At 28.0% G+C, this 22321-nt stretch overlaps 1 protein-coding gene across 1 annotated transcript in view; it reads right to left on the bottom strand.

The window, feature by feature from the left end:
• The window catches only part of Ac76E (adenylate cyclase type 2 Ac76E), a 778210-nt gene extending 756650 nt beyond the window's left edge, over positions 1-21560 (bottom strand). The window contains exon 1 of the mRNA XM_075368679.1: positions 21410-21560. The gene's annotated coding sequence lies outside the window, so the exon portion shown is untranslated. The remainder of the gene's footprint in view (positions 1-21409) is intronic.
• Between the last annotated feature and the right edge of the window lie 761 nt (positions 21561-22321).

The following is a 22321-nucleotide window of genomic DNA, read 5'->3' as shown; positions in this document are numbered from 1 at the left end:
AAAGATAAAAAAAAAAAATTACGTCTCCGAACTGTATTTGGTAATTTTCGAGAAATGTAGGATAAAAATAGTAGGATCGAAAAACATATTAACGTTTGGCGTAAAATAGAATAGTTCAAAGAAACTAAATGCAAACGTAATAATTTCGACGTTTATAAAAAACAAATTGTAATAAAGACCTCATTTTCATGATTTATTTTTAATAAACTTTGAATTTTTTGGTTTCTGCGGACTTTATTCATACCATTTTACTCAAAAACAAATTCTCTAGAAGTATTATATCAAATCTTTATTGTTTATTACCAATATAACAAAGTTATTTTACGCCAGACATAAAACAATGTTTTCGAACACAATCTTTTGTCATTTACCACAAATTTCTTGAAAAAATCTATTACATTTTTTTTTTCAATTTTTCAGATCAGATCTCATATAAAACTACTAAATTTACACTTTATTTTGGATTTTAAAAAATTATAGTTTCAAGAATTTCTTCGAAGACCCAAAAATCAGGGCGACAAAATCTTTGGCCAGCTACTTGTTAATAAAACGATACCGGTCCTATTTTTATGTGAATTTTTTTCTTCATTTTCATCAGCAGAACATGTTCTGAAAGTTTGTTACTTTCTTCGTGAATCACTCTATATAATGATGATCTAATTTTTATATTCAAAGTATTTTTACGTGAAAATTCAATTTAATGTAGTTCATTTTAATCATAATTAATGTAGATTTATGTTTTCCAATTCTACGTAAAAAAGGTTTATGCGTAAGAAAATATATATGATGACTAAAACACTCATCGTGTTTTCTTATTTTTTGTTTCGATTATCTTTTATAATAACCAAATTTGTCTACCTTTTTTTATTTCTTTATAGGTGTTCAGTTATTAGTAAAACCAGTAAACTGTTGTTTTTTTTTTGTTGATAAATATCCCTCACATTTGCCTGATTTTTCATGTTTCCATAACATTTTTTTGATTATAGTTTATTTTTTTTTTAAAATCAATAAGATGATTATTTCAAAAAATAAAACTGCAGTAAAAATGTAAACCGTTACGAGAAATGTTTAAAAAAATAGTTTGTATTTTTCAGAATTTTATAATTTGCCTTTTTGGGGATCATCTTAGGAAAAAATGTTGGGTTTTCCCATTTATTCCACTTTTTTGATAAAACTCTTCCTTAATGAATACAGACAATGTATTTTATGCTACATTTCTTAATAGATGGTTACATTGATTTGTGTCTTTATTATCTGTTTTAGTCTAAACAGTGAATATATTACTCCTACAACTGAATATGTCCTATACTTAGATGGTTTTGGTATATTCAAAAATATTTTCTCGTTGAAAAAGACAGTGGAAAATCGTATTTTCTCTTAATAAACCTGGCACTTGAGTATGGCTATGCCAGTTTCGAAAGTATTTCATGCAAGGTTGTTCACAATTTTTTTTTTCGTTAACGACGTATGTAAATATTTAAAATCAGTTTGGTGAATTTCCACTTTCTGGGTTATTTAAAAATATCCTACACGATCTAAATGAAGAACTGAGGGAAAATCTGTATACTTAGATAGGCAATATTAATTAATCATTTTCAACAGTAGTAAAATACGTGAAATGAAAATCTAAAAATTCATTTGAAATATTAATTACACATTTCAACCGAATTTATTTTTGATAATATTTCATCCGTTATAAACTTTATTTTATTAACAAATAAATAAATAACAATAACTGATATTTGTGTGTTTTTTAACCAGAAACAAATATTATTTATATATTTTGTTGGACAATTCAGTTATAAAATCAACATTGACATACAGTAAAATCAAACTTACTTCAACAACCCAAAATAATCTACGCAATTTCAAATGTTATAAATAAAAACAGCGATCAGTTTTAATTCAAAATATTCCCTACTGTAACAATTTCATTTAAATATAATAAATAGATTATATTATGAAAATATTAAAAAAAAATTAGTCTATATTCTTATTTCTTAATGTTATTAATCAGTATCATATTTGTATTATCGATTCAAATAAACGACGAAATTATTTACTTATAAAGATATAATTATTATATTTTCGATTAAAAAAATCTTTAATTTATTAATTTAATTTCGAATAATATTGAGAACAGTTTATCGATTGCTTTTCAAGATTTCACTACTTTTCTAGACCCCTCCTCTCACCTATTAGACATCCATTATCACTTCTTTCACGCTTTCTATGCCAACGGGCGCGCACGTGTGTGTGTGTTAATTGTATTCGAGAAATATCGCTAAAATATTAAATAAAAAATTGACCATGGAAGATTTTTAAAAAAAAGTTGAATATAGTAAAAAAAATCAGAGGGTATACTATAAAAAGAATTTTCAGTTTAACTGAGAATAAAGTTCATATAATATATATATAGCTGGTAATAATAAAAACATATTTAGAAAATTTCCGTACAAAACATTACGTCAACAGACATGATATCTTCAAATATAACAAAAAGATGACATAAAGCCTTATCTCTAGTAACATTTCTCATCATCATATAAAATGAAAGTAATCTAAGAAATAAATAAAAGAAAAATGTAATTTAAGAAAAAACTAATAAGAACAGAAATATGCGACAACGATATTTTGTTATATACCTAAAATTTCATCTTCTTTTAAAGAAACGAAAACTTCCTACAACAATGAATAACGATTGCTTTTTAAATGTGTTATTTTTTCTTCAACGGTAAAACAAATTTCATGACATTTATATTAAAAATTAAACTGAAAAGAATTTTGTATTAATCTTAAAAAAATGTGTACATATGTATATCGCTAAATATTACATTCAACACAACCAAAATTCTTAAACTTAGAATTTTTATGAATTTATTTTTCATACTCTAATTATTTAACTAAATTAGAAGAATCAATCTGTAACATTGTTAAAGTATGAAAAATCATGATTAAGTATCACAGTAATTATTTTAAAATCAATTTGTTTTAATTTATTCGTTGAACAGCATGAAAAAACTTGATTAAATTACAAGGTTATTATATTAAACATTATACGTTTTCAAATTGTCGAAAGACGTTTCTTCCAGAAAACCTTTTCGGAGCTATCCAGCTCTTTCTAACTGGATTTACAGATGGCATTCCAGACAGGTTTTCTGGAAGTAAATTATCATTTAATTTAAAAGATGGTCGTTTACAATCACTATAATTATATTTTAAGTCTAATATATTTTAATTTAAAAAAACTGATGATTTATCACGACGTCCTATCTTATCTATAGACAGTCAAAATTTTGTATTTAAACGTTCCCGTAAAACAGATTATGATCCGATAGGCTTATAATTTTTTTTTAAATTACCAACCAAAATAGTAATCAAATAAATTTATATAATCCCCTATCGTTCCATATTATCTTTGTAGTTCTGTACAGTAAAAATATCGTTTATTAGAACAGATATTTTAATTATCTCTAATAATCGATTAACAGAAGACTTTTAAAAACAGAGCGTCTAATAAAGCAATACAACCACTGAAAAGGATTGTCAGCCTCTGTGGCGCGAGTGGTAGCGTCTCGGCCTTTCATCCGAAGGTCCCGGGTTCGAATCCCAGTTAGGCATGGCATTTTTCATACTCTACAGAATTCCATTTTCATATTCTACGTACAAGCTTCAAGCTTGTGTGGCGATATCATCAAACAAAAAAAAAAATAGAAACGCCGGCTGATGTTATTGTGGCTAACAAAAAGGCTTAAACAAATATTGAACGGTACACAATCGTTGCTCGAAAAAAAATTTATAAAATAAAAATTCTTAAAAACAATAGAATTTCAAAGGAGTAAAAATTAATATGATAACCTAATAATGAATTTTATTATTTTGTATATATATATATATTGAATGTTCTTATCCAAACACTTGCATATGTGCAAGTGTTTGCATAAGAAAATTTATTTCAAAGCAAATTATTTTAAATAACAACTGTGAATTTACTTGAATATTAAATCACCTTTTAGTCCAGACTTTTGCAACCGGAACTACAACAAAAAAAATTGTACGGCGGAAGATAGTTTAATTAGAACGATTATAATGAGTTAGATTATTATTATTCGCAATTATACTATCACGGAGTTTGTAAGAACTTCGTCGGTAAGAAGCGACGAAGTCAACGAACTACGTTTACAGTTCTAAACATGACCTAAACTAACAGTGAAATGAAAATGGAGGGAAAATAAATAAAATAACCATGAAAACGTTATATTTCAGATCAATTAGATTTGTAATAAAGAAAACTTTTAAAAAATACTTCGAATTTTTGTTACACAACGTTTTTTTTCCATTTCATGAATGCGGGACTCGAATATGTCATTTTATTCATTTCTTTAATATACTTTACGAATCGCGTCGCTATATAGCAGTACTTGATAGTACTATGTAGCGTGCAAAAACTTGATGATGTACTTGAAATAATAAAATTTGAAAGAAAATATACTACAGCTTGTTTTAATTGTAAATTCTCTTATGAAAATGAAAGTACTGGAAGATGAAACAATTTCTTTAATTCCCATCACTTCTTTAAAAAAAATAAAAGTGTTAGTTTACAAGAGATTATACTAGTTTTATATAAAAAAAATAATAAATAAATAAAACAGAAGTAAATTCGATTGGTAAAATTGAATTTAACGATAAAAATCGAGGATAACATTTATAAAGTAATAAGTGAAATATTACATCACGGATCTTCGATTCGTAAAGGTCATTATACGAGTTTTATTAAAAAAGGAAAAATATGGTATGAAGTGAATGATATGACTATCAACAAATAAATTGAACTTGAAATTCTTTTTGTTCTACAAAGGCAATAAATTTTAATAATAAATCCATAAGATAACAATGAGTAATTCATAAAAAATAAAAGAATAATCTAGCAAAATGCGGTGATATCCAAAAAAATTACAATGAAATTGTAAACCGTACTAAAGTCTCGCAGATATCATTTCTTCCGCTCAAAAAACAAAAATCTCTGTAATCCAAATAAAATGGACACCAAAAAAAAATTCTTTTGGTGTTTTTAACAAAACGACACCGACATCAAAAATGGTAAAACACTACATTTCTATTATCAAAATCTGTTATTAATTTAGAATTTTCTTTTAAAAAATATACATGTTAAATATATGTAATAAACAATAGGTATACAATAATAGATAATAAATAATGTTTAAGCGTTCCATATAATAAGAAAAAAACGAAAATTTTGTTACGAAACTCTTACCGGCCCGATTACATTTATTAAACAACGAATAATTAATTATAAGAACTGTATTATTTTTGTAAATTTGATATGCATTATTCGTTGTTTAATAAATGGAATAGGGCCGGTAAGAGTTTCGTAACAAATTTGTCTTTTTTCTTTTTATTATATGGAACGCTTAAAAATTATTTATTATATATTACTGTATATCTATTGTCTATTACATATATTTAACATGTAATTTTTTAAAGAAAATTCTAAATTAATAAGAGAGTTTGATAATAGAAATGTAGTGTCTTATCTTTTTTGATATCAGTATCGTTTTGTTAAAAACAGTTTTATTTGGATTACAGAAATCTTTGTTTTTTCAGCGGAAGAAATGATATCTGCGAGACTCTTACCGTACGGTTTAAAAATTCATACTAATTTTTTTGGATTACACATTACAGTTAACTGTTATACATCGCAACCCCACAACGTGGTTGCGATGATGCTCCGTAACCTGAGCAGCTGAGGGAGTGTGACCCGATTCGACGGCAGCATTCTCAGGACCAAGAAGGGTGACCTGAATAGTCCTGAAAATTAGGTATCGGCCTTCTCAGGCTGGTATAGGAGGATTCCGCCGGACGTAATGTGTTAAACGGTTCCGGGTCGAGCTCTGGTAGAAAGGGGAGGGGGGTGATTTTAGTCGGTAGTTTGCTGATAGTGATTGGATAATACCATCAGCAGGAGCCCGACACTCCGTGCGTAAATGCATTTCCACCTCCCTCCGCAAAAAAAAAAGAAGAAATTATTATTCAACATTATTTATTTTTGCGCTCGGACACAAGGACTCTATCCATTGACTGAAACAAAGAAGGACAGCATCACTTTTGGAAATCTGTAGAAAAAATAAAGATGCTCAATGGACTAGTTTCAGTGGTAGTTCATGAGAAATAAGAAAAAAATTTTTAAAGGTGGGAGAAGATTGAAGAGTCAATAAAAATTAATTAAAAATTTATTTTTAATGATATTTTTTTATTTTATGTTTGTTTACGAACCAAATGATGATGCTAATTAAGATTTAACGGTTAAAGCACATTTTGATACAACATTATAGACTTTTATGCACATTGATTAAAACCTCAGAAAGAACTGTTCCTTGAGAACGTGAATCCTACCGATGGATGTCAGAAAAAATATAACGAATGAAAGAGGTAGACAGTTGAAATATGGTAAGTGGTATAGGCAAATCACCTCCAAGAGATCAAGGAAAGTCTTAAGACTTTACAAACGATTTCTTATGAAAGTAGTGGTGAGTTTCCAGACAAAATCATAAAATATCGAGATATATAGGATGCGGGAAGTGCATAAATCCGTAGAACATCCACATTAAGGTACTTGTTAATTAATATCTAAAGTAAAAAAAAAATTGCAAAAAGAAATTTTAAATCCGAGTCAAAATTTAAAAAAAATCGAAATGTTAAAATCAAATTTTATATATATATATCGCCTATCTGCAAGAGTTGTACACTGATAAAAATCCCATTATGCGTTTCATACTTTGTAAATATTGAACTATGAATTTAAATCCTTCCACGCTCCATGTTCTTTAATTTTATTATTTGCTGTTCATTTTTTAATATTAATAGATATAATAGGTTAAATATTTTTTTTAGAAAAAATTTAAAAACTTTGAAACAAATGATCTTTAACTATTTCGAACACAAGATTTCGAAAAAAATTACCGTAATTTATAAAAAATAAAATTATTACTTATATTTATTTCATAGATAAAACCAATTTGTATCATATTTTAACTTTTCAGAAGTATTATTTTGTGAAACAGTGAATAGAGGGATTAATTGATAATAATTATATACAAGACTACATGTTGAACCACCTTTATCCGGGTGACGAATGCTTTTCAGTTTACGTACGTCACCCGTTCCTTTCCACAGGTCTCTTTCTCTTTTTCTATTTAGCTTCCGGAAACACCATAAGGTATTACTTCAGAGGATGAATGAGGATGATATGTATGAATGTAAATGAAGTGTATTCTTTTACAGTCTCTTTTACAGGTCAACCGTTCCTGAGAGGTGTGGTTAATTGAAATCAAACCACCAAAGAACACCGGTATCCACGATCTAGTATCCAAATCCGTATAAAAGTAACTGCATTTACTAGGATTTGAACCTTAGAATTCTTGATTGATTTTGATTGATCATTGCAAATCAGCTGATTTTCAATGACGAGTTAACCAATAGACCAGCCCGGTGGGCTTTCCCACAGGTCTGGTAAATATTGATTTAACGAAAATAAAAACATATCTAAACTTAATCTCAATTTTATTTATAATAACTTATTTATAAACATTTTTTATAAACACAATTTTTTTTTAAATGTATAAAAATAACTGAAAATTATCCGTAATATGTTTAAGCCTATTTGTAATACAACAGTAAATTACATTTTATAAAGAGATGAAAGTAAAAAATCTGATTTTAAAGTAAATTAGAATTTTTTGACGTCATAATACTTCCTTGTGACGAACAGTGAAAATTAAAAATTTAATCGTTCGGTTGTTTTAAAAAGTTTTACGTGATGTCTATGGCAGCTATATTAATCTAATTTTAGCACTACCTAACCCTACTATAAATAACTTTCTTAAAAACTGATAAATTAAAAAAATTATTTAAATATAAATTTCAATAAAGAGAAACAGTTTTATTTTATTTTGTTTTGTTTTTTTTTATTACTAAATAATACCATATCAATTATTTATATAAGTTTATCAAAAACAAAATTTAACAATAATCTGTTATAAATATAAATAATTTCTCAGAATTAAGTTAACTAAGGTACTTAAATTTTACTAAAATAAACATAGCACATTTTTATGCAGGACTTTTTTATGTAGACGGTACCAAAATTGTGTCAACCAGATGTAAACTTAAATAAATAATCTAATTCTTATAACTTAAAACCGGTTATGATGTTTATAGAAAAAAACACAGTAGCATAATACTTTTGATTTTTTTTGTACTCGTTCTTTGCGTAGAAAATTTAATCGTTAAAAATCTGTACTAATTAATGAAGTTCTTAGAAAAAAATGACGCAGCATCTTTAAAACCATTGTTTATAATACCGCACACAAACTACTATATTCCATTTGACATTAAATTAACAAATTAAATTAATAAATTGACGCAATTTAACATTAAATTAACAAAAACTTTTTTTAACAATTAAAATGGTTAAGGAAAATATTTATTTTTAACCACTTCAAAAAAACAGTATATTTTTTCTTTTAAGAAAAGAATTGATTTCTCACTTAAATCTGTATATTTTTTATTTGCCAAAGTCAGCGCCATTAATAAGTTGTTGATTTACGCCAGCTGAAATTTAAAAATAAATTATGAAGATAATAATCTGAAATGTATTCTAAAATTTTTTGCCTAGATTTCGAGGGTGGTTTATTTTAAATTAAACAATAAATCTATCTGTAGTTTAGTTGGTTATAGGCTCCTGCTGTTACGTTGTGATATGGACTTACTGTACGAGAATTAGCACAAGGAACCTGCCTAATGTAATTTGTCTGTTATTAGGGTTTTCTCATACATCGAATTCAGTAAACATTAACATTTTTCGTGTGGCTAATGATAATGAATGTAGCAGTCAACGTTTTGTTCGGTCTATTGCCATACTTCATACGTATATGCAGAATTCTAATATTGATTTCTGCATTACTGTACAGTAATAGGCATTTCAGTCGGTATTGAGTCGTCATGCTGCATTAGCTCCTTTTTTTATCGTAAAACTATTTTATAGATGTTCCTCAAACTGGATGTTCCTTTGTAATATTTCATTATATCTTTTCATCTATAATTTATAGTATATATCTTCATAAATTGATAAATTTATTCTCTATAATCATGGATAAAGAATTTTCTTCTTTTTTTAGTTTCTCAACATTAAATTTCAGAAAAAGGTAGATCTTGAGTAATTCTAAGTAAAAAATAAATTACGTAAATGCAAAACAAAAAGGAAAAATTATCTACGCAAATCAAAATTAGTAATCAATGCAGCTCGCAAAATAAGTTCAGATAATTTTCTACACAGCTTGATTTTTATTCCCAGAATGTTATTTAATCATATATTACTCAAGTTTTGTTCTAAATGTTTCTAATATTTAATATATCACATCTCTAGACTTATAGATAGGATCAAGTTTCTGATACATATACAACTACGTTTAATTTTTGGTCTCTAAGCTTCACGGTTCTGGTTCGTTGCTTAGTAATGAATCAGTAAAATACAATTCTTTTATGTTTTTAAGAACAGAATATTTATGTATTATTCAACATATATCATAATGTATTTGTACAATTTTTTTCAACTACTCCCACCATACCATGCCGCAAATTTTGCCTTTGTTATCTCCGCAAAAAAAGCCAATTTCTTTAACAAATAGTAACGATTTATTTTTTGCATTTGCAAATCTTTACAGCATTACACCCTCAGACATACTTCTACATAATCTCTTCATCCCCATTGTGAATCTTCTATCCACTAAAAGCTGTGCAAGACCATAATAACCACTCGTATTATTTATTTCCTCGTAGCTGTTTCCATCTTGGCTACATGTAGCTGCAAGATACTCTGCCTAGCCGACTCCTATTAATTTTTCCTACGATTAATTTTTAACATGCATGTCTCCAAAACCCAAGAACTTGCCCTTTAATTTCTTCAAGTAACTTATTGTAAGTTTAGTATGACTTAATCTAAGTAAAAAAATATTTTAATTACTGGATAAGTAACATTGATGAATTTCGTTCCTACGAAAAAAATTTCCTTTATTTTTAAATGAAGCAATACCGCCTTGCTGGAAGACAGTGTGTAGAAGACAGCAGAAGCTGTCATATGAAGGAAAAATATTTTATGGCGGGAGTAATTTCCATGTATTGCTATCATATTTCACGCGTCAAAGCAGTAAAAAATGCGCATACTAAAAATATCATAACCAGATAACTTCGTAAAATTAAATTACAGTAGAAATCATCAATTTTCGTATTAAATTTCCGTTCGTTTTTGTATAAATATTTATTACATTCACGTTTCAAGGTAGTATCGATAGTGAGCAACACTGTTATATTTTCTTTCATCATAGATCGCAATAACTTATACTACAGTGTTTTGACATAGCAAACTACTAAATATTCTTCAAGTTAATTTGTAATAAATAATTAAACACTTTCGTGGACAATAATAGTGAAGCAATGAAAGTGATTTATGAATTTGTATCATGAAAAATCAATGAATGTGATAAAAAAAAGTACTGATAAAAATATATTCATGTATATTTATAATTGCTTCATTATTTATTCGATTTCTATCGATTAATAACAATCGTTATACTAGGTTAGTTTGATAAGAACGTCTCTTAAAGATCTAACCTAAAAATGTCGGAAAGTTTTTATTTTACAAAATACGATGTAATATAGTGTGGAAATGCATAATTTTTAAAACAAGCTACTGGGAGTTTGACAGTGAAGTGTTAAAAATCTATGAATTACTACTACAGAGCAGTATAAAATTCGAAAAACAAATACAGTACATATCGGTATAATACTCTGATATCAATATTAGTTGTTAATTATCAGGTGTTCTAATGTAAATATCACTGTAAATTAGTATTCAGAACACAAAAAAAATTGGCTAAAAGTATTGACTTAAAGTAAGATGTTCGTAAAATATATCTTTAAAAAAGTTACCTTAAGTTTGGAAAAATATAACCGTTCTGACGAAATTTTTTTAAATAATTTTTTTTATATATTAATTTTTATTTTTTTTTTATCTTTATTGAAATCAAATTTTTTTTTTCAAAAATAAATATTTATTATTTATATATTTGTACCTACAAAGCAACTTGTTCTGACTGACTGATTCATTAACACGCAACTAAAAGTATTGAAGATAAATTGATGAAACTTTGTATAAAATTCATTTGTTCTTCTTACAGTGTACACTAACAATGGGTTTATGTAAACTTTTAAATTTTGGTGGGCATAATCTTCATGTAGATTTTTGAAATTCGACCTTGAAAGAGGTAAAGAAAGAAAGGAAGTTGAAGAATGACTGCAAACTTTCCACATTTCCGACTACACTAAAAGAGATACTCATTAGAACAGCGCGGCGGTTTAACCGACACAGCCATTGCCACTGTTATTGTATGTGCGACGAGACTAGCTGCACCTTCTTTCTTTTTCTGCTTAGCCTCCGGAACCACCGTAAGGTATAACTCAGAGGATGATTGAGGATGATATGTATGAATGTAAACGAAGTGTAGTCTTGTACAGGCTCAGGTCGACCATTCCTGAGATGTGGTTAATTGAAACCCAACATTTAAAGAACACCGGTATCCCCGATCTAGTTTAAATTTTCAAATAAGAAACTAATTACGATCTTCTCCTTCTAGTGTTTGTCGGCTAAGAAACCGAGTAAAATACATTTTTACCCTACGAGGGACGGGAATTAGTTATAACTATATTTTTAAGACGGATTTTTTCGATTGTTTTGAAACCCGCATTCTTCAGTCACTAAAACTTTCGGGTCCTGTAGTAATCAAACTGTTGCTCTGAAGAAATTATAATACACAAATAGTTTTTATAAGTTGAACAGAATTTAAGTTTTATTTATCATTATTATTCTCACAAGCATAAGTTTAATGAACACAGAGTGGTCTAAGGGGGCAGAGCCCCCTGGCTAGATAGCTCTCTCTGACCTGTTAACATCCCTGACCGCGACGAGAAACGCAAGTAACCATATAGCGCAGGCGACGCCGCGACGGAGATGCAAGTACAACTTACTTACAACGGAGATAGAACTTATCTTGCATTACAAAGAGGAATGTTAGTTATTAATTTTAAACAAGATATGCAACAGCATGAAAAATAATATTTACTTCTATAATAATTTTGTAAAAAAGGACGTAAATATTTTTTTTTAAATAAATTAAATATTATTCTGCAACAATCAAACCGTATAAATACACACTACAAGAAAATAATACATTATAATTTTATATGTTAAAAAATAAATATTCAGAACTTAAAAACATAAAAGAAATGTATTTTTTAGATTCGTTGCTAAGTAACGAAGCAGAATTGTCAAGCTTAGCGATCAAAAAATAAATATAGACATGGATCATAAACTTGATTTTATTTACGAGTCTACAGATGTGATAAATTAAATATTAGAGATATTTAGAATAGAACTTGAGTAATACATTATTAAGTAACATTCTGATTATCAAATCAAGCTGTCTAGAAAATTATCTGAATTTATTTTGCGAGCTAAATTGATTACTAATTTTGATTTGCGTAGATAATTTTTCCTTTTTGTTTTCCATTTATGTAACTCATTTTTTACTTAGATTTACTCATGATCTACCTTTTTCAGAAACTGCATGGTGCGAAACTAAAAAAGAAGAAATTTCTTTATTAATGATTATAGAGAATAAAACGGTTAAGTTACGAAGATCTATAAACTATAAATTATAGATGAAATGATATAATAAAATATTACAGAGACATCCAGCTTGAGGAACATTTATAGAACATAAAAAGGGAGCTAAATGCAGCATGTACAGTTATAGGTATTTCAGTCGACAGAAATCAATATTAGAATTCTGCATACATGAAGTACGGCAGACAATACACCGACCGAAAATATTGTTACCATTCATTACCATTAGCCACACGAAAAATGTCAATGTTTACTGAATTCGACGTATGAGAAAACGCTAGTAACAGACAGATTACATTAGGTAGTCTCCTTGTACTAATTCCCATACAGTAAGTCCATATCAGTACGTAACAACATGAGGCTATAACCAACCAAACTACAGATACATTTACGGTATAATTTAAAATAAACAACCCTTGAAATCTACGTTAAAGTAGTTTAAAAAACATTTCACATTAACTATTACAAAGTATATGCGTGATAAAATATATTTTAATACTCGCTTTCTAAATATTACTCGTCATAATTTAGAAGGCGCAGTATCTCTAGCTATCTAAAGCAGTGTTGATACTACTAGTAGTACGGTGGGTGTACCTCGACAGGGGTGTAGGTAACGAAAAACCAGTTCAAAAATCCATCCTCGTCCTAGAAAGTGTCAACTGAGCTTTCCAAACATTGACGAATATTACATACATTTATTTAGCAGAAAGAATTTACGATGCATTTTATAATTAACTGTACATCGATGAGCCTTAATCTGTTTAATAAAATTAACATAGATCGAGTTATTTTTTAATACTGATCTGAGATTAAATAAAAATATATTAAATTAAATAAAAAAAGACCTATAATATAATCTTAACAGTCGTTTTTTGTCATAGAAATTGTTTAAATACTTATTTTAAGAAACAGGTAAAAATAATTTTTGCGGACATGTGACGGCAAAATTTGAAGAAGTTTTACCATTTAAAAACCGTTTACTTTCCCGTCTAGATAGCGCTGTAGTACAGCTATAGCTCTAGAAGGGAAAGTACTGTAATCGCTCCAATTTGGTCAGATGCTGTTTTCACCGGATCTTGATGTTTTCATACCTAAGGATCCCAAAAAAACAGGATGGAAATTTTCCGGATATTAATGTTCCGTACGTACGGTGTTGACTTCTAAATCACCTTATACATCCAGAACTACTGGACCGATTTTTACCAAACTTGGTAAGATTACTTCTATATATGGGGTATTGATGCTATTAAATTTTCATCTTGAAAGGTCAAGGAGGTGAGGCTGTAGAGCAAGGTCATCCGCGGTATCTCGAGATTTCGCCTAATTGTCATAATTTTCTTAAGTAGATTTGTTAACAATTAAAATATAACAATATTTGGAAAATTGCACCCCCCACCACAAAAAATGCTTTTGTAACCATCTGCTATGCTGTGATGTCACAGGTGAACGGTAGAATTAAATACATTAATAATATTTAAAATGTAAAAAACTAACTCGGTCTGGCTGGGTTTCGAACTCGATCGCCTGGTCCACTTGGTACCTGCGATAAGTCTCGCGGCTACACTAGTATTCCGACCGTACAAAATTTGTTCTTTGTAAGTTGTGAATTTACATTAGTTTAGTTAGTGCTGACCGTCGCCGCTAGAACCGCCACACCCGTGCGAATTAAATACGGTATGCACGCGCGCGCTTTATTAAGAGCCATTGGATTTAACGAAAAAATATTATATTTAAATAAAATAATAAATATTTTTAATTAAAGTGTGTGTGTTAGTGTGTATGTGTGTGTCAGCTGCCAACATCCTGTGTTGTCAGCTTTTTTTTTTTTTTACTTATTTTTAATTTCTTTCATTTCTAAATACTTTAATATTACAAATAAATGTTACTACAATGTTATCTAGACAAAATTCGCAAATTTTTGGTTGTTTTTCAATAAAATATCATTAAAATTTTATTTTTTTTCTTAAAAAATTCTAAATCAACCGTTACGCGCATTTTATGTATTTATCCAGTATGAAATTTAATATAAATTGGCATAGATAACTTGTATTTGTGTCCTTTTTCATAGAAATAAATAAATAACTAAAAATATTTTTACGAGTTAAAAAATAAAAATGTTACAAAACAATGTTCAAAAGAAGATGGGATGCGTTAACCACTTAGAGATAATCGTTGATCCACGCCAAATACCTAGAGAAAATAAGATAAGAGACAATAAGATAAACAATCTTATTGTCTTATAAAACGATGTTATAAAAAAAAATTATTAAAAATAAAATCATTAATAAAACTAGCAGTGTTTTTTTTTCATACATAAACTAGAATAAAATATATTATTGTTAGTCACTGCATCTGATATTTTCAGCTTTACTAGAAATCATTGAACGATAAATATAACACAATACCACAAACACTAACAAAATAATGTCAATTAATTTATTAACACTAAAATATTATTGTTCAGTTATTAATCGTTTAACAAAATAGATGAAATTTATAATACTTTACCGTTTTACTCAGATCTACGGCATTTTAATTATTTGAAATCCCTTGATACAAACCGTTTAATTCAAATGGCCGTGAAATAATGTCGCACGTGACTAGCATACTTTTGAATAAATAATAACAATCTGTTTGATTAATAAATTCTATTTCCCTTCATTACCTTATTAAAAGTAAGGTTTTTTCATTTAAAAAAGTCTGGCTTTCGAAGATTTATTGTATCCTTAGATAGATTGTCTACAATAAAAAATATATCTGTTACGAGCTTTTTTTTTAATTCTAAAAATAAACTCCGTTTGGTAGAAATTAAGGAGTATTTTTAATTTAATAAAAGAAGCGTTTCGTTATGATGCTGAAAATTGTTAACGTTATTATTTATTAACGAAAATACTGCAAGTTGAGAAGTTATCAGGTGAGGCTGGTAGAGAAGGTACTTTTGTAAATATTGAATTTTCATGGGTTGGAGAAGATATGTAAAAATAACTACTATATCTTATAATATTTTATTCGACGAACGCGTTCGTAAATTTCATTTTGCTCAAAAGTTTTCTTCATCTGCTAATAATTTTGCTTGAAATATGTACAGAACGCTAACCATTTCAGAATGTAGAATTAAAAGCAATCATTTTAAATAATTACACAAACTCACTGATAAAGATTTTTGGACCAAAACTGTATTAAATGTTTTGCATTCATTAAAAACTACCGTGTACAAATAAGAATAATTATAATTTTTAATATCTCTTGGATAAGATATACAGTTGATTTAAGTATAGAATCGAAAAAAAAAGACATTTAGTTGCGTACAACATAGCCTAGATTGATTTTTTATCTTCCCGCTTGACAGCGTCACTAGTAAAGATGGCGACTCTTTAACAGAAAGCATTCCTTGCAGTTTGCTAAATGTGAATCTATAATTACAATGTGCGTTCCGTAGAAATTTTAATTACGATCTTCCAAGTAATAACATTAGTCGATGACATAATCGGATTGAAACGATCGGATATCTGTGTACAGGAAAGAGTACAGGACGATCTGAAGAAAATGTTTTGAATGCGTCAACATTTTCTGTGTAGTTCTAAAGAAATCCATGAAAGCCAGCCGTGAACTAGCAATGCAGATTATGACAATGCGGAATGTTTAAGGAAACTGTAACATACGAATCCATACCATTTACAGCTGTTGAAAGGCTTTGAAGCCTGCCGATTTCGAAAACTAAATGTTGCAGCATGAAGATGAGTACCTTGGTAGTACTGTTTTTAGTGCTGTGTCAACATTTCATCTTAGTGGCAAAGTGTTAACTTTGCCTTTAAGATAAAATGTAAAATTTAAAATGTAAAAATTTCACACATAATATCTGTATCTAGGGGTCAGAAAATTCCCACGATCTCTTACAAAGCAAAAGGGACACCCCAAAATTAAATGTTTTCTGTGCGATAACCCGATGGCGAGTTTTCGTTCTTTTTCTCTGAATAGAATGTAACAGGAGTTGCTTATTTGGATATGGTGCGTACACAGCTTTTTCCTCAAGATGGATCGGAGAATGTTATTTGGCAATAAGATTTCGAATAGCATTAACTCTCTACGGGATCGGTTGAATGACGTTTTCCCAAACCGATCGGTCGGCACGGTCCCGATGACAGCTTGTTTGCGGCTGCCTTCAAGGTCACCTGATCTGGCCCCATTTGTTTTTTCCATTGGGATCTTGTATATATGCCTCCCTACATACTAATCTATATGATTTTGGGCACAGAAATGAAACAGCTTTTGCTTCCATCAGACATGCGGGTTTAAATATGGAACGATCTGTCCTACCGGTCGGATCAATGCCGCGTAACGAAGGCTCACATTGAACACTTGTAAGTAATTATATAAGGTTTATTCTTTCATTTTTCTTGCGATTCATTACTGTAAGTCAAAGTTAACAGATAATTAAATAACTTTAAAACTTTCATATTCTTTTATGTACTTCCTATACTTTGAAATGTCAATTTCTTCAATGATGCAATGTTATTAGGTTAAGTTATAGTTATTAGGTTTAGTTATTAGGTTAAGTATGTGTTATTAGGTTAAGCTATATTATAATAAATAAAACGTTTTTTAACTACAATTATCAAAGTTTATTTTTCTCTCTTTTTTCAAAAACATAACCTGCAATCGTATTTAAAATAAGTCAGTTTGATTAGCGGAAGAATCTGAGAATGAACCGTTATAATGTCTGTAATTCTGTTATAAAATTATCAAAAAACATTACGCTATGTTCTAAATTAAATCTTTTTTTTTTTTTTTTTTTTGCTTTTTGCGTTAAGACCTCATATATCGAAAAATAAAATCTCGCATTTACATTTAAAAAAAAAACACTAACTGGTACTTTTTCGTTTTACGCCTCCCACTTTTTTCGCATAAAAACTACTTAATATAGCATGTTTTATAATAAACGATGAATAAAACATTAGAGAATTACCGTAGTAGCCGTATAATTCAATAAAAATAATCTAATAATACGTTAGAAAAACAATAATCGCAATAATTACTGAATTTAATATTTAATTTAAATTATCAAAACATTACTGCTAATTAGTCAAGGTTAGCGAGCGAAGCGAGCGTAGGTTGTTTGGATAAATTATATTTATAAGTTCTCTGCAAATACTTTAAAATACCCACTGATTTGGAAGAATTCTGCCTCTATTGTACTTCCTTTTTGAAAATGAGAAATTTTCTTTTTGAAAATTCATCTATTTCTACCGTCATTCCTGTACCACCTACCTTTTTTGTGTTTTTTAATAAATGATCAGCACACGCACACACACACACACCTCAGGTGCATTTTCCAATCCCTTATTGCTTTACTTGTCATTAACCTTCGCTCGCTAACCTTGACTAATATTTTAATATATTTAAAATGGCCGGTATAAAACAACATGTTAGTGTGTTTTCTCTAATGTTTTATTCATCAATTATTATAAAACACTCTACATTAAGTAATTTTTATGTGAAAAAATGCGAAAAAAATGAAGGACGTAAACCTTCCCCGTATCAGTATCAAATTACAGGTCGTTTTGCCTATAAATTCAACCACCGGTAAACTTTAACATATAAAAAAATATTATCTTACCGCCTCTAGGTACCGTATTGAAACAGTAATAACAATTTCGGTACAGTTGGCAGTTGATGAAAGATTATAAGTAAAAGCTTTTTTAATTCTTTCATTTCAACTGCCAGAAAAATTAATAAAAGTTTATACTTTTTGTTTTATAACAAACAATTTTAAATTGCTGATTAGAATGAAAAATAAATCGTCTCGATACAAGAAAACTGTTAATTTTGGGCCGGAGGACGGAGACAAAATATTTTTTGAAAGACCCGTTAGATGCGTGAATACGACCTAAAATATATATCTACTTAAAATCCTTTAAGCCTTTTTTGTTGTAAAGTATCGTATAACGTATTTTTACTTTAGTTAATTTAATTCATCAAATAAATTAAATATATATTTTTTTTAATTTGGTCATGTAACTAGAAAATCACAAAAATTAAAAATGGTGTAACTCGTATTTTTCAGCGGTTTTATTAAATAAATAAATATATTATTTTCTTATTAAACGATTTTTTTAATAGTTTTATATAGAAAACAACAACTTTTTAAAAATTTGACAAATAATATAAACCTATTTATAAAAACAAATTAAATTTACATAACTGTATTGTCTTAATCTCAGATGTTTTTTTGTCAGCCAAACTATAAACTGTCTACCAAATTATTAAATTCCAAACATTAATGATTAAACAGGAAAATAAACAAACGGACACTCACTTAAAATGTAACTTAAATAATTTTAAATAACTCCTATGTTGGAGAACAATGTTCTTTTTCGTTTGTAAAATATTATAATAGTAAACTTCAAAGTTATGCACAGTAATGGTTATTAAACAACGCAGCGTTGTGAAAGTACGATTATATAAATTACATTTTTCTAATGTTGCAGTTACAAAAGTAAAAAATATTGTTAAATTGAACCACTTATGCACCGAATAACTGCTAAAAAGACTATATTCTTTTGCAAAAAATTTCCCGAAATTCCCGAAATATTCGGAGATTCATTCTCTAATACATTTTCTGCATGTGATAAAAATAAAAAATATTTATATGAATTAAAAAATTTATTTTCACGACTTAGATGTTTTTAGGTTACTAAATTTCTCAAAAATCTGTTCATTCTAATACATTCTATACAATTGGTCAGTTATACAAATTTGCAACAGTTTTAAACGTTTTTTCATCGAATAAATTACATGACAATACAACACAGACTAAAAATAAAATTTTTATAAATTTCGATATCAGGTTAAGTTAATGTATTTTTCAAAATAAATTAATTATTAATAAAATAAATTATTAATAAATTAATAAATAATAAATTAACAATATATATGGTGTGTGTGTAATTTCTCGCTTGTTTTTTTCTGTAACATACAGAATACGAGATATGACCATAAAATTAAGATATAAAAACCGTCTGGTACAATGGTACAATATATTTGAATCGCGACAAATTGTGGAGTGGTAGTGTTTCGGCCTTTTATCCGGGAGGTTCCGGATTCGAATCCCGGTGAGGTATGGCATTTTTCATACGCTACAAAATTCCATTTCCTTATCCCACGCACAAGATTTAAGCTTATGTGGCGGTATCAGGTAAAAAAAAAAAAATTATACCGTATCATCTTGTTTTTGTTTTATTAAAAATCAATGGACTAGTTTCTGATGTATAATATGAATAATTTTTTTTAAAGCTTTTTGAAAACTGGTTAAAAAATGTACTTTAAATTAATAGCTTTTATTGATAAAATTTGTCTATTTTTGTTTTGTTCTCTTATAAAAAATACAATACGGTACAATTATGTAGATATACCCTTAAAAATGAAAATACAAATCAGCCGATAATCTTGTTTGTAATATATTATTACCAGATAATTTATTAAGATAATAAGCTTAGAATAAACTGAATCGTAAAGAGATAAATCTTATTTTAAATCAAAACTACTTTCGATTTTTGTAGAAGTAATTTTAAAGACCAACTGCCGACATATTTTATTAATTTATGGAGTATTCCTTAAAAAAAATTATATAAATATTTAAAAAATTAAAATTAATAAAAATAAGTAAATGTTTTAAAAGCAGATACAAGGAATTTTTGAAAAATATTACAAACTCTGCCATAAGTACAATTTACATGTTTTGTTATTTTTTTATAAATAAAAATAAACAAATGTGAATAAAAAAATTATTTAATTACAATACTAGATGTTTTTTTTCTCCCAGCAACATTACACAATAATTGATAAAACTAATAATTTCTTTGTTTTTATAATTTTTTTTTTTTTGATAATAGAATAGTACATGCAACAAATTGCATTCAATTCGGTTTAACATTTAATATGGATTTAAGAAACATAACAATATTAGTTAAATATTACCACCAATAAATAAATAACAATAATTAAAGAAAAACATTTACGACAATATTTTTGTCTACAACATTTTTTTCACGTGAAATTATTTTATTTTTTTTAAATTATGGATGTTTAAAAATTAATGAAAATAGCACTATTTAGAAAATTTATAAAAATAAAAATCATTGCCAGCAACAACATAAATTTAGGTAAAGAGATGTAATTCAGTTTACGTACGCATCATTTTCCTTATTTATAATCATTTTAAAATAACGACATAAGAGAGAAAGTCATCCGACAGTTTTAAATTAAAAATTGTTTAAGAATCAAACTAATTTGATTCTGTATATCACCAAGTTTTATTTATTCAGAATTTTTTAAGATAACTAATTAATTCAATTATCCCAAAAGATGTAAACTGTTTAAAATTACCTTCGACTTTAAGACTAACCATCGAAAATAATAATTATCACAACTCAACAAAACTTATCGAAAAACTACTTATGATCATTGTCCACAATCGAAAAAGTCAAAATTCAAAGACTAACACACATCTTACGATTAAAACAATACGTTACGTTACGATTAAATCTTAGGACCCCTATTAATTACGTGGAAAAGATTTATAAATTTAAATCGTTTATAACGATATTTTTTATAAAATTTACAGGATAGAAGAAGAATAAAAAGACTTACCAACAATGCGAGCAGAAATAATTTCAATAAATACTGTTTGTTAACACCGGAAACATTTATGCAGTTAAGTGAATATGTCGCTCGTATGAAGACAAAACCACTAAGCAGTAAACACAACCGATCAGACAGATGGACGACGCGCAACTAGTGGTTAAAACTTTAGCACACAAACAGACGCGCATGCGTCATCTTTACCTCACATTCAAGAGTATGTGTAGATGCTTGGATATTGTCAATGACTGGTCCCATATATAGTTAAAATATCATTCGACTACTCTTCTACACATTTAACAATTGTTTTATTTTTTCTTCTAGTAGTCCAATTAATTGGTACTAACAATAGCAGCCCGTAATAACATTGAAATGAGTACCGCTAGTTTATTTTAACAAACATACATCAATTAGTAAATACACCCGTAATTTACATCGTGTTCTGTTTTATTAATGAGTTAAAATAAATTGCTTCCCGACTTCCTATTTACTTTTTATGTTTTTAATTTTATAATATAAACTTTTGCAACGACAAACCGAAATAATTTGTTTTTTTTTATATTCCCTTATTTACAATCAGTTTCCTGAACAATGAAACTACACGTAAATTGTACAGAGTAATAATTAGGTGAAAGAGAGGCTTCCAGAAATACCTTCCACATAATATTAATTATTTAATGATAACACAGACCTTCTTCCTAATAACAAGTTGAACCATCTAAGCCTGATGTTTAATTGGTTTTTCTTTTCTCTTACATGATTTTTCCATGTTAGTCAGCAGTCTAAATGAAGTCCTAGGTATTGTATGTTGTTCAAATGAGAGATGTGAACTCCATTTATGCAGATTCATGGGCAAACTTCCCTCCTCATCATGAACATTAGATGATTCAACTTTGCAATGTTAACTTTCCATTTGACTAG

This window comes from Lycorma delicatula, chromosome 6, assembly GCF_047948215.1.
Source record: "Lycorma delicatula isolate Av1 chromosome 6, ASM4794821v1, whole genome shotgun sequence".
Lineage (NCBI taxonomy): Eukaryota > Metazoa > Arthropoda > Insecta > Hemiptera > Fulgoridae > Lycorma > Lycorma delicatula.
Note: the sequence above shows the minus strand (reverse complement) of the source record. Positions and strands in the feature narration are given on the sequence as shown.